Genomic DNA, 15,068 nt, shown 5'->3' with positions numbered 1-15,068 from the left:
TGGAATTTATCTTAATCCTCCAATTACGACACCAATCTTCGAAGGCTGTGATATGGGATTGGATATTTTGGGATACAATTTATGGGTTATTATTAACAGGGAGCACACATGTGTCATCGGCATACGTGGTGAGGATAGTGTTAGGATTGGTTGGAATGTCAGCTGTATAGACGGTGTAGAGGATGGGACCAAGGATACTACCTTGAGGAACACTAGCGGACTGAGAATAGAGTGATGAATAGGAACCATTGTGGTTTACTTGAAAAAATCTATCAATGAGAAAGGAACGAATGGAGAAAGTAATTAAAAATCATAGTTTTTAAAATTAAAAATTAATCCTGTATCTATATTATTTAAAACATGTATGACTGGGTTTATGAATTTATTGACTATAATATTAACATTTAAGTTTTTTTTCTATGTCATGAAATACCTTATTAAAGATAATTTTCTCAATGATATTAGATTCATTGACTTCGTCATAAATTCTCTAAGTCGTTCTTTTCAATACGTTGCTGGCTTTTAATCTACGTTTAGCCGCTAAGACCACTTTCCGGTGCGGTATTTGTGGTTTAATGTGTGCTGTTATATCAGTTAGTTTGTTCCTGCTCTTGAACTGTTTGTGGGTTTTGTGAACTCAATTCAGGAGGCTGTGTAAGTTTGTTGTATTATAAATATGCTTACGATTTTAACTTTTGATAATTTTATTTTTGAGATTTTTTTGTAATATTATATTTATTCAAAAACTGAAGAAAAAAACTAATTTCAGGTCCTGAAAATTTCCTTTTAGTTGAAAGAGTTATTGGCACAGAGACTAGAGGAGGAATAACATATCAAATCCTTGTAAATATATTTCAATGTAAGCTTTTAATTTAATAATCAGAGTGTAATCCGAGATACACCGCTTATTTACTTAAGTATTAATTAATTAGAATAATTTTTTTTTTTAATAATAAATATTACAATCTGCCACAACTTTGTTGGGCAATAGATTATAACTGATCACAATCATACTAAAATAAAAGTAAAATAACATAAGAATAAAAGTAAATAAGTAAATGAAAATAACATACCTAAAAAATAAATAAAATCTCTCTCTAAATATATACAAACATAAGGATAAAGAAAACTAAGTACTCAAAAAAATAAGTAAATAAAATAATCTCTTGTCACATTTAAACTATTATATACAATATTTACACTATCGACCTGAGGATCCCTGAACCCACTTTATCCCCCACGTGTGAGGGGTAAAGCACAGCTCTTTGAGATCCCAGCGCATCTCTCTCACAGCGTCAAGAATCAAATTAATTTATTTAAAGTATAGACATTTTATGCTAGATGTTGTATCATCTACGCTGCATCTATTTGGGCCGTGAAGCACATAGAGAAAATATACAAGCTAGGTACTACAAGCGACTACTGTGTTTGCAACGAAACATCCCGCACTTTATGGTAAGACTAGAAGTGGCACCCAATCCTGTGGGATATCACGTTTTAAAGCAAACTATGTCCTGGCCAATAAAAATACTTAACATGAGTTGTACTCGCTTCGTGAAACAATGTTATTTAAAGCTACTGTAGCTAGACAGTAACAACCATTTGAGTCTGCGATATAATTGGGTAACGCAGATAAGAAAAATATTGGAGAGCTTTGGAATGTTTGACTCGATACTACTTAATGATCCGGCAAGTATAAAAATTAGAATGGGGGAGATCTTGGATAGGTACAGGGAATTTGTCCAGGATAAAGGATCTCTTGTTATTACGAGAATCGACCTATAACCCGTTCTCAAAGCTACCTAAAAATCAGTTGCCCTATAACTCACTTGAGAATAATTGCCAAACTAAGACTATCCGGTAAATATGCAATTACTCTAAATGTCGGTACACACAAATATGTTTGGGACCCAAAAAAGCTTTGTCGAACTTGTGATAAAACGATAAATCCCTGGAGGATTGTTCCCATTTTTTGACAAATTGCCCTGCGTGTCATGAGAACCGAATCCGATACATGCCGAAGCTAAGAATGAATTTCTGTCTGTACCCTCAGGATTGGAACCTAAACTGTTTTTTATATATGTATCCCAAAAACTTTTGCTTAGAGCTAGACACCTATCGTTCTAGGAGGTATAGTTTTTTAATATTATTAAATTTGTTTTTAAAAATTATTTATTTAATGTAATTTACAACTGTACAAAATAATACAATAGGTAAATACGTTGTATGTTTCATATACACTTGAAAAACTTGGGAAGGAACCACCCATTGGTGGTACTTCAAACATTAATTTAAATTAGAAGGTCCCGTGGCCATCTTCTTTTCAGACGCCTCGGAGGATTATCAGGGATTGTTAAGGATAAAAGAGTAAGAATTAATGGGTTAGGATGGTTAAGGAGTTTGGAATAAAAAGACGCATATCTGTTTTGGGTCAAATCTGCAACGAATGGGATGTTAAGGTCTTTATGAATGAGTTTATTTGTGACGTAATGAGGATCATCAAGGATTTTACGTAGGATTTTGGATTGTAACGATTGGATGCGGGAAGATCTTGATGGTTTGGTGGAGCCCCAGAGCTCAATTCCATATGTCCAAATTGGTCTGATTATTGTATTGTATACTAATTTTTGTTGTGAAGTCAAGTAAGTGTTGTAGCAATCGGAATTTACGAGCAGTTTCTTGTCGTTCCAGTCTTGTGTGTGGATTCCAAGTAAGTCTCTTGTCAAGATGGATCCTAAGTATCGAATCTGTTCAACAGGCATTAGTGGTGTATTTAGAAAGGATACTGTAGGACAGGAGAGCAGAGGTTTACGACGGAGAGTAAAGGTTATCTGGTGGGATTTGTAAGGATTTATTCTGATTCTCCAGTTTTTACACCATTCTTCAATACCTGTTATGTGTGCCTGTAGTGTTTGTGATGCATTAGTTGTGTCGTTGTGTTTACAGAAAGTATACATGTGTCATCAGCGTATGTTGTTAGGCCTGTGTTAGGGTGGGTTGGGATGTCAGCTGTATAAACCGTATAAAGAATGGGACCTAAGATACTACCTTGAGGAACACCGACGGACTGAGAAAAGAAAGATGAGTAGGCTAGGTTATGATTTACTTTAAAGGTTCTATCAGTGAGGAAGGAGCGGATTATAAGGAAATATGTTGTGGGTAGGAATTGACGAAGTTTATAGAACAGACTTGTTATTAAATATGAAGTGACTTTTTTTTTTACTATTTTATTCTAACGAATGTGGATAGCCCAGCTTGGTATATTGTTTGTTATTAGTTTATATAAACGATCTTTAGCTCATAATTTTTGTAAAAGTACTACAATTGATTAGCTATTATATATATGTCACAGGCTAACTCTATTTGTACGGGGGTTGCCCCATAAACAAATAAATAAATTATTATTATGCTAGTTAATCGATCAATATTTAAAAAGCGCCTGAAATTGGAAAACGGCGTTACAACTGTTGGTCTTGTATCCTCGACCCTCCATAGGTAGTAGCTAGGGTTTGTCGGTTTTTAAAAACTGTTTTTTTTTTTTAGAAAATTATGAAATTCGAAAACCAGTTTTTTAATAGAAAATATCGGTTTTCAATGTATGAATAAGTGAATAAACTAAGGACACGGCTAAATAGCAAATAGATAGACGTCCTCTGTTTTCTGAAATCATATTTCATTAAACAAAAAAAATAAATAGAATATTTGTATCAAAATTGCCCGGAATTGAAAATACTCGGTCCTTTGCTTAATTGTCTTTAAAAACTAAAATTTATTTTAATAAGTGTGTATGCATAAACTTTATTTACTCTGGTCTTTCTGCTTTCATTATAATTTACATTATAGAATACACAGTTATATATTTTCTAATTGTTTTTAATAAGTATCCATCTGTATCTAATAACATTGTTTTTAAAAAAAAATAATATGGTTATTATAAAAATATGAAAATATATTTTTTTTATTTATTTTTATTTTTTTGTAAAAATTCGAAACCGGTTTTCTGGAAATATTACTATTCGAAAACCGGTTTCCTAAAATGTCGGTTTTTGTATAAACCCTAGTAGTAGCATTACAGATTCTGTTCAAGAACGAATGAATCGATGAAATAATAAATCGAGAAACCCTAAGTTACGAATTTCAAAGAGAAAGAATAATACGATTTATTTTATGAAATATACGCATTCCGGGGTGGTAGGGAAATTATTTTTTTATTATACATACTTTAAGCTTGTAAGTCCTTAGTGAGGCAGAGAATAATAATAAAATATCTAAATATAATATAAAAGCTGTTTCTGTAATACTTAGGCTAGATGGGTCGGACAGGCCCGACAGGTTGGATGTAACTCAAGAGCTCACTGCATTGACGTAGTTCAATACTGGCAGGTGTTGCCTTCCTAAGATTGAATCCTTTCTCCCGCTCATGTTCCATAAATTGAAATATTTCCTGAAACATCCTTTTTATTTATTTATTACATTTTTAAATATTTGTAAAAAACATGATATTAACTATGATTACTGTGAGAGAAATACTTTATTGGCAATGCTGCCCAAATTCATCGGGTTGCTAAAACACTGAGTATATTTATTAATCCATAATTAATTATATATTAACTGCAATATATTAACAAAGATACAAAAAAAAATTGTTTAAACTTTTTCTATATTCAAACAATGATAAACTATGAACTAAATACAATATATTTTAAATTATTATTTTTTTTTATCTATTTTATTTTACTTATTACGCACAAGATTATATAACATTTTCCTTATTTATTATTTCTATTTTTTTGTTCACTACTCTATGCTATTCTCTCTATTCCATTCACTCATACCTTACCTCTCCAGTGGTCCGCAACGCACGTTCAATCCGTTTCAAAATTGCAATGCAAATAAAAATAAATTATCAATAAATAGAAATAAATAAAAAATTAAAAAAACATAACAGTATATCAATTTAAAAAAATAAATAAATGAGTTAAAAAAACTATTTTTTTTTTAAATCGTATGAATAAGTTATAAGAAATGAATAATTTTGTTAAAACACATTTAAATAGGCAAAAAAGAAAAAAGTTGAAAATCCAAACATAAAATAAATATAAAAACAGTTGAATAATATTAGATGTCCTCAGAGCTAATTACCTTGCAGGTGATGATGTATGATCCCCAGACAGTCCAAAATAATATTTTCGCCTTAAATCGCTATATTTCAGATGCTAACACCTAGGTCTTCTAAGAAGCTCCTTGTTCTATTTGGTATTGTTCCGCAAGATTCAAACCAGAGGCCTCTCACAAAAAACTTATTTATAAACTAGGGAAGCACCTTTTCATGAGATACATTTTGTTTGAAACATTGAATTAGCTGCTTCTAAGTTTTTTTTTATTGAAAATACAAAAAAAGGTTGTTTATTCATTCAGTTGTAGCTGTCGAAAATCAAAAATGGAAATAAACAAAACAAAAAAAAAAAAAAAAGACCGACCTTAGTAGCGGCATAAGTGTTTGGTATTTTAACTTTTTGAAAATAAAAAATCCCATATTAAATGGAACCCATTATTATTATTTAAATTACGATCAAGGTTATAAAGAACTAATTAGCTATTAAGTTCAAAAACACACACATAATATTGTTTAATATTATTACAACTTGGCCTCAAATCACCCCTTCCTCTTTCTCAGCAAATATAATATACATGGTCTGTATGTTTCCTTAGTCGTACGAAATTAATATTACATATTTTAGGGATTTTACATTTTACTCGCAATCTTGTAAAATCATTTACAAGCCCCTGCAAGCGTTCCCAAGTGCTCGCAAGCCCTACAAGCTTTCTCAAGCATTCCCAACTACTCAAAAGCACACGTAAATTTGTGTAAGTATTGTGCAAGCACCCATAAGCCCTTACTAGGAAGCATTCGCAAGCACTCAGAAGCTTGTCCAAGCATTCGCAAAGCATGTTAAAGCATTATCAAGCACTTACAAGAACAAACAACCTCGTGCAAGCATGAACAGGCTCTTAGAAGCTTGTGCAAACATTACGATTTAATTTAAGAACTATTCTTATTAGTCCATATTTGAAATAAAATAATATCGATTGAAAGTTAAAAACCTTGTTAAACCACACGTATTTTTTTCAAATCAGTATATCAATTTTAAAAAAATAAATAAATGAGTTAAAAAAACTATTTTTTTTTTAAATCGAATAAATAAGTTATAAGAAATGAATAATTTTGTTAAAACATATTTAAGTAGGGAAAAAATGAAAAAAGTTAAAAATCCAAACATAAAATAAAAAAAAAACAGTTGAATAATATCAGATGTCCTCAGAGCTAATTACCATGCAGGTGATGATGTATGATTCCCAGGGAGTCCAAAATAATATTTTCGGCTTAATGCACTATATTTCCGATGCTAACTAGGAAGCATTCGCAAGCACTCACAAGCTTGTCCAAGCATTCGCAAAGCACTCACAAGCATGTGAAAGCATTATCAAGCACTTGCAAGAACAAACAACCTCGTGCAAGCATGAACAGGCTCGTACAAGCTTGTGCAAACATTACGATTTAATTTAAGAACTATTCTTATTAGTCCATATTTGAAATAAAATAATATCGATTGAAAGTTAAGAACCTTGTTAAACCACACGTATTTTTTTCAAATCAGGAGAATATTAAAATAAAAGAGAGAATAATAATTTCCTGGGTTAATATTAATAATAATAATATTACCCTTGCACGAACAATCGAACGTCCGTATTACTACCATTCTGACTGACTGTATTTTCCGTTTGATTTGTTTTCTCTAAACTGTTAAGGTAAGATGTAATCATATTTTTTTTCCGCTTAGGTGAATCGCCGATTGTTTAGTTATTTATAATACTTTTAATTTTTATTTTTTTTATTTTCCAATAAGATACCAGCAGTAATTTTTCCTCCTTAATGCTTTCCTTTCAAAATAAGGATAATTTCCTGTTGTTCTTAAATTTTAATGCAATTAATGTGTAGATCCTGCGGATTGCATTATCCTTTGCCCGCTGTACCCTATCGCCCCGCAGCGAGATGATGCCATTTTCAATAAGCGGCACAAAGCAGATCGCGAGCTGAATGTACAATGAGCGGGCTGTGAATAGTCCAACATAATTCCATCCTCCTTGTCCTTCTGATCACGAATTTCATTCGCTCGCGGCTAAGGGGCCCCTCACCTTCTGGTAATTAAGCAGGATACTCGATCCTTTGGGAAATAACAGACATCCTGTCGTCCATAGTCCAAATTACTCCCGAGTCTCCTGCGCCGACCGCAAGCCGTTGTGGGTTTGCTGGGTTCCGAGTGTTTCCTGATCCTTGGAATAATAGTACTCTCTGACCAAGAGAATAGCAACATGGATACTAACGGACTTAAACGTACCGTAATATAAACCTAATAGCCTAAGACTGATAGGAATCAAATAAATTGGTATATTGGGCGATAGGTAATTGGTTGATGCAGTTTATCGTATTATAGCCAGTGGATTTATTAATTCACTATTCTGGTACTTGGGCTAAGGTTTAATTTTCTGTAGCCGTGCTCTACAATATAACGTCTTATATTCAATGTCTTCGAAATTAAACATAAGCATTAAAAAATGCAATATCGGTTAGGAAAAGAAATATTTTTTTATGTATTTTCTCGCGAGTGAAAAAGAAGATGAGTAGCTATCTTGGTGATCTACAACACCCATCCCATCATTATACTCTAGCACGATATTGGCCTTGGTAACAGTGATATTATTTTTGTTGTTCAATATTTTACTTGTTGTTATTTATCAATAAATAGTACAAGAACAGGGAAGAAAAAAAAGGCAGTTATCTCACCCCAATTTTTTATTACATTAATGAAAACTATGTATAATTAATAGTTAAAATTGATCAGTCTGCCAAGTATAGGTAGGGGGAATAAAAAATGGTGGCTGTTTCAAAACGTTAAAAAATATTAACTTTTCATTCGGAGCTCTATATCTTAAAAACTACCAACAACACAAGAAAATCTGAAAGGACATCATTTAAAGAAGAGTAAATTTGCTGAAATATTAGCCCTACTAGAGCTATTTACGTCTAATAGTTTCATAAAAATGTACTGAAATATCAGTAGTTAGTTCATTTATTTTGAGAAACCTATATCTCAGGAACTATTGGACGTATAGATGTCCATTAGCACTTAAATTAAAGCTAGTTTAATGAGCTATAAAGTAGTTTATGATGTTTATCTTCGTAGGAGTTGCAGTTTTCATGATATTTGTTAAAATAAATTGATTTATAGTTGTTCGGACAATAAGTTTGTTTTATGAAAAAAAATATTTCAAAAACCATAGGACGTACAGATGTCTACTTGCAATCTAATTAAACCTAGTTAAATTTACTATAAAATAGTTTATAACGTTTATCTTTGTAAGCGTAGTAGTTTTTATGATATTTGACAAAATACATTTACAAAATGTTATTTACTAGTTGTTCATATAGAATGTTTGAACATATATATCTCTAGGAACATAACGCACATATATATCTGCCAGCACTCAAAATAAAGGAAATTTAATTTACTATAAAGTAGTTTATGACACATTTTCGTACGGGTAGTAGATTTTATGATATTCGCATATGAATATAAATTTGGCAAATGAAAATTAGCCCGAACAACTATAAATCATTTTATTTTAGCAGATATCATGAAAACTACAACTCCTGCAAAGATGAAGGTAATAAACTACTTTATAGCTCATTAAACTAGCTTTAATTTGAATGCTAATATACATCTGTACATAAAATGGTTTTTGAGATATAGATTTTTGAAAATAAATTCACTAACTTCTTATCATTCAGTACGTTCTGTACATTTTTATGATATGTTGCTTTTTAAAAAGCTATATCTCCAGAACGATTGAACGTAAATAGCTCTATTAGGGCTTGCATTTTAGCAAATTTACTCTACTTTAAATAAGGCTCTCGTGGATTTTCTATTGCTGTTGGTAGTTTTTAAGATATAGAGCTCCAAATAAAAAAAAATATTATTTTTAACGTTTTGAAACTGCAGGCATGTTTAATTCCTCTTACCTACACTTGGCATACTCATGAATTTTGACTAGTAATTGTACATAGTTTTCAATTAAGTAATCAAAAATTAGGTTGGAATAACTACCTTTTTTTCTCTTAGTCTCTTGCACTAAACGGTTGATTAGTCTTTTGACCAGACAGCCCCCATCTGGTTTATAGGGGAGTAATATCTGCATCAACCTAAAGTTGTCCGTTTGATATAGTGGTTTGATTGAAGGTAATAAAAGAAAAATGAAAAAGTATATATTGAGGAATGAATTGAAATTAATTGTTGAGAGTGGGGTAAGACAAAAGTAATAAAAAATGTTAGTCTAGTTAAATAAATTTAGATAGTGGGAAATATTGATGAGATGAGATTGTCAGCCGGGTTATCCGGTGATAATGATGGGTCACCATGTTGAACAAATAATAGATGTAACGCTCTTGCTTGATGGAACTCGTATGGTCATCTGGTCTGTGATTCCAGTGCCACGTTCAGCTCCCTGCTTCTAGCCTGACATCTTCTATGGCTTGTGACTGAGTGAGGATAGACTCGGGTTTCCTGGAAAGTCTTCAGGTTCAACAGTAAGGGATTATTCCTCCAAAGCAGCTTTGGTTAGCGATTTTGTAGTCTTTTATTTTGTAACTAGATAGCAGTCATTGTAACTTCATATAAAGTGTCCTCCGTATGTTTTTTTTTTTCCATAGGCGCGACAGACCGTAGAGACCCAGAAAGATATGGAAATTGAAAATATAACAAATATGTGATAAAAATGATTACAAGAATTTTAAATAAACACATATAACATAGATAAAAAATGTTGCTAAGAATAACTTAACTTTGGGATCTTAAAGGTGCATGAGTATGGGTGGGATAATTGTTCCAAAACGTTGAACAAGAAAAATATAGAATAGGTTATATACTATTTAGGTTTTTTTTACAACAAATTAAAATAAATAAATAAATAAATGTTTTAGTTTCTATAACATTTATGAGAAACATCAAACAGATTACGACATTTACGAAAAAATAATGTAAGCTAATATCATTTATCTGACTCGCCCTCCCCTCTTCTTTTCTGTCATCCGATTTTAGCGAGAAAAAAATTATGTATTATCCCAGATAAACCCATTTTTATTGAGATAATTTCAGTTTCGTAAAATACGCACAATAAAAATTTTAAAAAATCGTTGAATTTCCTTAATTGCAATATACCTCTTTATTACATGATATATAAATAGGTACAGTAAATAGAACGTTATTACAGGATATATAGTTAAAGGAAACACGTATATTTATAATACAATCCTCGCTGATGACTTTACATGAAAATTTAATTTATTACTGATTTAATGGAATATACAAGAGCAGATACCCTATTTATAGACTAAATAAACACATTGAGATCCAATCAAACCTTGTTTAATGTTAATTGCGAACTGTAAATGGCAAAACAACTGGATGGCGCCAGAAGTAATCATTTCAGTTCTATCACCATCTATGTTAATTAATTGCCTAATTTTGATAGAAAACAGTCAGTTTTATCCAATAACAGCGAGAACAAAGCTTTGTTCCAGTTTTCCATTAGGTACTACTCCATGAACTCCAGTAGGGGTGTGACATCTATTTTAATCTATCCTTCATACTCCCTTTAGAAACGTTAATTATTTAACAAAGCTCTTTGTGTTGTAATTTTACATTTTGTAAATAACTAATATTAGGTGTATAAAATACTGTACAACTGGTAACCAATAGCGTTACTAGAGAAGAAGATCAAAGGGCCATTTTCTTTTCAGACGCCTAGGGAGATTATCAGGTATTGAAGGAGAAGCTAGGCTAGAAACAAGTGGGTTTGAGCTCCGAATGAAAAATTAATGTTTTTTTAACGTTTTGAAACAGCCGCCATTTTTTATTCCCCCTACCTATACTTGGCAGACTCATCAATTTTGACTATTAATTATACATAGTTTTCATTAAAGTAATCAAAAATTGGGGTGAGTTAACTGCCTTGTTTTCTTCCCGCCTCTTGTACTACAACTATTAGCCGAGAAGATGCGTCGTCCAACCCTTCCTTAGTCTTCTCCAACTTAATTTACGAAGAAAATGTTTCTAATTACTTTATTTTATTTTTTATTTACTGTTAGGTCAAACGTAAAATAATTTAAAAAGAGGAAACATGATAAGGTAAACTATAAATGAAAAAACTGAACGATATTAAGGCTGGCGATATGCTCTGATAATATCAAGTTACACCTATCAATTCTGTCAACGCCAAGTTTAATAATTAATTTGTAAATAGTTGAATCTAATTACAATTATTTTTATTTGCATTTTTTTTTTTTTATAAGTTTATTTTATTTTAGAAGAAACATTTGTATTTTATGTTATAATATGTAAGAGTAAGAGAAAGAGTTGCTAAGGGTTGTCGCCTAGCAACGGACCGACGATCTACGTTTTTTAAATCAGTTCTTAATTAGTCACCATTATAACTCACCAGCCCTGTCTGCGTGTTAGTTTAGTTATGGCCGTTTAAATGCATTTTGATTGTTAATTGTGATCGTTATAATCCACAACCAGACCCCGTCTGTGTTCGTGCAATGTGGCCATTTTTATGTTAATACATCATGACTATTAATTGTGATTAATATGATACAGTTAACTACGTCGAATGAGTATCATTGTGCTGGATAATTAAACTACAATATGCCTATTGAATACATTACTAAGCCAGTATTGACGTGGAATAAATACAAATATCTACCTCCGACGTTTCGGAGTAGATCATCCTTTCTTTATAGTACAAGAGCTCATGAGGAGAAAAAAGGCAGTTATTTCACTCCATTTTTGTATTACCTTAATGAAAACTATGGATAATTAATAGAAAAAATTGATGAGTATGCCAAGTATGGGTAGGAACGATAAAACATGGCGACTGTTTCCAAACATTAAAAAAAAAAAAAAATTTCTTCGGAGCTCTGTATCTCGAAAACTATCAACAACACTAGAAAATGTAACAGTCGCCATTTCCGACGTATCGGAGTAGATCATCCTTTCTTTATAGTACAAGATCTCATGAGGAGAAAAAAGGCAGTTATTCCACTCCATTTTTTTTATTATTTTAATGAAAAATATGTATAATTAATAGAAAAAATTGATGAGTATGCCAAGTATGGGTAGGAACGATAAAAAATGGCGACTGTTTCCAAACAATAAAAAAAAAATAATTTTTCTTCGGAGCTCTGTATCTCGAAAACTATCAACAACACTAGAAAATGTAACAGTCGCCATTTCCAACGTATCGGAGTAGATCATCCTTTCTTTATAGTACAAGATCTCATGAGGAGAAAAAAGGCAGTTATTCCACTCCATTTTTTTTTATTACTTTAATGAAAAATATGTATAATTAATAGAAAAAATTGATGAGTATGCCAAGTATGGGTAGGAATGATAAAAAATGGTGACTGTTTCCAAACATTAAGCCAGTGGAGGCTGAGCAAGTGCGCTAAAGCCGCAAACTCTCAACTTGAGTGGAGAATCTCACCATTGCCGGAGTTCTGTCCAATTGTCCATTTTTATTTTACAATGAATGACCACAGCCCTTTCAACCTTCTAGGTGGGCTATTGGGATGGGTGGAACTAGATAAGGTTTGAACCAAAGGATTATGATGGTTGGAAAGGTTTATATGGAATTTTGAGAATTTGGTTGGGATGAGATCAAGGTCAAAAGGGATATATAGGTCATGGTGTAGTGTTCTGCTGGAAACGTAATAGGGTGCATTAACTATGGATCTAAGTATTTTGGATTGAAAGGATTGGTTACGTTTGATGTTCGACGGTTTAGCTGTTCCTAAAGTTCAAGTCCGTTGGTCCAGATAGGTCTGAGTATAGTCTTATAAATTAGAAGTTTTCTAGTGAGAGATGAGAGGTCCGGCTGAGCAGTCGGTATAGTTGGCTGAATCGTCTGTTGAGTTCTTGTCTTTTAAGTCTAGTATGTTGGTTCCAGGCGAATCTTTTGTCTAAGATGAATCCAAGGTATTGCATGGTTCGGATCTGGGTAGAGGAATATTATTAAGAGTAACAGGTGGGATTCCGCTCTACCCCGGAAAATCGATCGCATCGATACCTGATCAAAATTATCATTTAAATATTAATCGATCTATAAACAATTGTTATAATATTCAAATCCTCAATGTTTATTGAGTTTAACTTGCAAAGCATATTCAAATGAGCTCCTACTAATTATATAGGCATAACAAATTCTGAATATATATATATATTTTTTTTAAATGCTTTTGCTCAATTTGAATCTACTTAATTTTGCATTCAGTTCCACTTAGTTGAATAATATTTACCATTTGCGTGTTCATTTTAATTTCGAACCTTTTTCTCGGAATAATTAGAGTGGATTCGATCTTCTTCTTTTTTTTTCATATCACTAGTGACGTAAGCTAATTTTGTAAGCGCTGAGCCTTTGCCGGCTAATTAAATGTTTTTCCCGCCGGCGGGAAGTAGGGCGAACAAGGAGATAATGAAATCAGCTGATTAGACGACCTAATCACGCCTCGATCCTTCATTACTGCTAATGCTCAAAACCAAACCGAAATACCTCTCGGTAATGAAGGCCTGCTCCCAAAGTAATTACAACTACTCCTATCTATCTTTCTCATCAAACTTTATTACTTTTTACTACTAATGGGATTATTAACCCCTTTGTATTCCGAACCTGGTTTGCACCACATAATCTTTTGTACCAACACTGGAATACAGCACATGTCTGCAGAGAACCAATCGACAGTACGAATTAGCGAAACAATGTTAGTAGGAAGTGTCAGTTGATTGACCACTGAAGGTTGAAACTAGGGTTTGTCGGTTTTATTGAGAAAATTATGAAATTCGAAAACCGGTTTTTTAGTAGAAAATATCGGTTTTCAATGTATGAATAACACTTCGGTTGCAAGTGAGAGGGTATTTTCTATTTCGTGTAATTTTGTGAATAAACTAAGGACACGGTTAAATAGAAAATCGATAGACGTCCTCTGTTTTCTGAAATCATATTTCATTAAACAAAAAAATAAATAGAATATTCAAAGTTGTATTAAAATTTCCCGGAATAGAAAATACTCGGTCCTTTGCTTAATTGTCTTTAAAACTAAAATTGATTTTAATAAGTGTGTATGCATAAACTTTATTTACTCTTGTCTTTCGGCTTTGATTATAATTTACATTATATAATACACAGTTATATATTTTCTAATTGTTTTTAATAAGTATCCATCTGTATCTAATAACATTGTTTTTAAAAAAAAAAATATGGTTATTATAAAAATATGAAAATATATTGTTTTTATTTATTGGAACCCTTTGCTGAATAACTCGTTTCACTATTATAAAAATATTTACATCCTTATATGTGAAAATTATGCATAAACAACAATCCTGGTCAACTATTATCTCTTTGTTCTACTAAATTGCATAAAAAAAAAATTACTATCAATAAAATTGAACAGTAAATAATTTCAGTCAAAAACTTTTCTGTTAAAATTTTTGGTTCGAATTACAGAATATTCGTTAAAACCGGTTTTCTGGAAAAATTACTATTCGAAAACCGGTTTTCTAAAGTGTCGGTTTTTATTTAAACCCTAGTTGAAACGGCATTGGACCCGAGACCTTTTGTGAATAGCAATTTTCAAGTTCTTCACTCAAGTCATGAGTGTAGAAAGCTCAAACGCTCTCACTCAGTCTCTATCAGCCCTCAATACCAGTGACGTGGTTGGGAGAGAAGCGCTAGGATCTCTAGGAGCCCCGCTTTGCCTTCCACACGGGGTCACAAAGCTTGGCTTGGAGTTTCCGTGCTGAATGTAAATATTTTATATTGGTGCGAATGTGTATTTATTTTATTGTTTCTTAAATATAATTTTCTTTGTCTTGTACATACAATTTTTGATATAGATTCACATTTTTATTTATACAAATCGTGATAATATTTTATTTTATTTATATATTTCT

At 31.9% G+C, this 15,068-nt stretch overlaps 1 protein-coding gene across 1 annotated transcript in view; it reads left to right on the top strand.

Annotated features, from left to right (window-relative positions):
* Positions 1-15,068, top strand: part of LOC106678270 (zwei Ig domain protein zig-8) — a gene marked incomplete at its 5' end in the record, with an annotated part of 249,351 nt that overhangs the window by 952 nt on the left and 233,331 nt on the right.

The sequence above is a fragment of the Halyomorpha halys genome, unplaced genomic scaffold, assembly GCF_000696795.3.
Source record: "Halyomorpha halys isolate HHAL.00 unplaced genomic scaffold, Hhal_1.1 Scaffold132.1, whole genome shotgun sequence".
NCBI classification, from domain to species: domain Eukaryota; kingdom Metazoa; phylum Arthropoda; class Insecta; order Hemiptera; family Pentatomidae; genus Halyomorpha; species Halyomorpha halys.
The sequence above is the reverse complement of the archived record's forward strand: the minus strand, read 5'-3'. Positions and strand labels throughout refer to the sequence as shown.